Below are 2,724 nucleotides of genomic sequence, written 5' to 3'. Positions count from 1 at the left end.
TGCATATGAATTTTGGAATAGTTTTTCCCAATTCTATGAAAAATGTCATTGGTAGTTTGATAGGAACAGCACTGAATCTGTAAATTGCTTTGGATACTATGGCCATGTTAACGATACTGATTCTTCTATCCATGAACCTGTAATGTTTTGTGTCATCTCTGACTTTGAGCAGTGGTTTGTGATTATCATTGTAAAGATCTTTCACCTCCCTGGTTAGCTGTACTCTTAGGTATTTTATTCTTTTTGTGGCTATGTGAATGAGATTGTATTCTCGATTTTGCCCTCAGCTTGGATGTTATTGGTGTATAGAGATGCTATTGATTTTTGTACATTGATTTTGTATCCCGAAATTTTGCTGAAGTTGTTTATCAGATCCAGGAGCCTTTGGGCACAGAATAAGAGGTTTTCTAGGTATAGAATCATCTTCTGAGAACAGAGATCATCTGATTTCCTCTTTTCTTATTTGGATGCTTTTTCTTTCTTTCTCTTGCCTGATTGCTCTGGCTCGGGCTTCCAATACTATTTTGAAAAGGACTGGTGAGAGAGGGCATCCTTGTCTTGTACCAGTTTTCAAGGAGAATAGTTCCAGCTTTTGCCCATTTGATATGATGTTGGCTGTGGGCTTATCATATTTGGCTCTTATTGAGGTATATTCCTTGGATGCCTAGTTTGTTAAGGGTTTTATACATGAAGGGATGTTGAATTTTACCAGAAGCCTTTTCTGCATCTCTCGAGATGATCATGTGGCTTTTCTTTTTAGTTCTGTTTATGTGATAAATTACATTTATTGAGTTGCGTATGTTGAACCAACCCTGCATCCCAGGGATAAAGTCTATTTGATCGAGGTGGATTAGTTTTTTGATATGCTGCTGGATTTGGTTTGCAAGTATTTTGTTGAGAATTTTTGCATCTATGTTCATCAGGGACATTGGCTTGAAGTTTTCTTTTTTTGTTGTTGTTGTGTCTCTGCCAGGTTTTGGTATCAGAATGATGCTGGCTTCATAGAATGAGTTAGGGAGGAGTTCTTCCCTTGGCCTTGATTTTTTGGAATAGTTTCAGCAGGATTAGTACAAGTTCTTCTATATGTCTGGTAGAATTTGGCTGTGAATCTGTCTGGTCCAAGGATTTTTCTGGTTGGTAGGTGTTTTATTACTGATTCAATTTTGGAACTTGTTATTCGTCTGTCCAGGTTTCTTCCCAATCATAGCCTTTCTTACTAGGGCTGCTTCCCTGTATCAGTCATTCACAGAGTCAAAAAACAGTGACTGAAAAGGAAAGGGGAAGATGGCTGCCCCTTCAGCTATTTGTTACCTCCGTTTCCTTTTGGGTTCTGTAAGTCTTCCAACATCTGTTTAGCCTTCCTTTCCCTGTCAGCCTTCCACACGCATCAGTAAGCTGCAGGTGGGGAGAGGAGGTAGAATGTGTGTGGGTCAAAGTGACAGTCATACCTCGCTTAACACTGGAGACACCTTCTGAGAAATGTGTTAGGCAATGTTGTCATTGTGAGAACTTCACAGAGTGTACTCACACAAACCCAGATGGTACAGCCCACTAAGCACCTAGGCTGTATCGCAAAGCCTATTGCCCCTGGGCCACAAACCTATATAGCAAGTTGCTATACTGAATACTGTACGCAATGGTAACACAATACTAAGTAATTGTGTATCTAAACAAAACATATTTATTTACTGAGATGGGGTTTCACTCTGTTGCCCAGGCTGGAGTTCAGTGGCATGACCACAGCTCACTGCAGCCTCCAACTTCTGGCCTTAAGCGATCCTCCCACCTCAGCCTCCTGAGTAGCTGAGGCCACAGATGCATGCCACCACACCCAACTAATTGTTTCATTTTCTGTAGAGATGGAGCCTCACTCTATCACTCAGGCTGGTCTTGAACTCTTGGCCTCAAGTGATCCTCCCATCTCAGCCTCCCAAAGTGTTATGATTACAGGCATGAGCCACCACACCTGGCCTCGAAACATGGAAAAGGTAGAATATAAATACAGTATTATAATCTTATGAGACCTCTGTCATATGTGGTCCGTGGTTGACTGAAATGCCATTATATGACTCATGACTGTGGTTGCGTTAGCCTTATGCAGAGCTGACCTGGTAAGAACGAAATATTTATGCATGTATAAGCTACACAAGACAAACTGTGTAATTTCAGTGATTCTGTGTAGGCATTAAATTCTGTTATATTTGCATTTAAAACAAGCAATGAACAATGTAAAAACAAACAGTAATGTTCATCTTACATTTTAATGATAACCTCATATTTTAGGTTTTATGTACTTAGAATAACATTAAATGGCACATAAAAATGCCAGGACAAGGGGAGAGAGAGTGAGTGAGAAAGGAAAAAAGTGCTTTAACACTAACAGCACGATTTCCCTGATTTTCAAACCCCACCTTTTCATTTCGCTCTGGCTCCCAAACCCGGGGATGAAGCGAGAAGTGCCTTTGCCTGGATTTCAAGAACTGCCCAGGGAGTTGGCCAGGCAGGGTGGCTCACACCTGTAATCCCAGCACTTTGGGAGGCCGAGGCAGGTGGATCACCTGAGGTCAGGAATTCGAGACTAGCCTGGCCCACATGGTGAAACCCCATCTCTACTAAAAATACAAAAATTAGCCGGCCGTCGTGGCAGGTGCCTGTAGTCCCAGTTACACGGGAGGCTGAGGCAAGAGAATCACTTGAACCTGCGAGGTGGAGGTTCCAGTGAGC

The sequence above is a fragment of the Colobus angolensis genome, unplaced genomic scaffold, assembly GCF_000951035.1.
Source record: "Colobus angolensis palliatus isolate OR3802 unplaced genomic scaffold, Cang.pa_1.0 Scaffold350, whole genome shotgun sequence".
Classification (NCBI taxonomy): Eukaryota; Metazoa; Chordata; class Mammalia; order Primates; family Cercopithecidae; genus Colobus; species Colobus angolensis.
Note: the sequence above shows the minus strand (reverse complement) of the source record.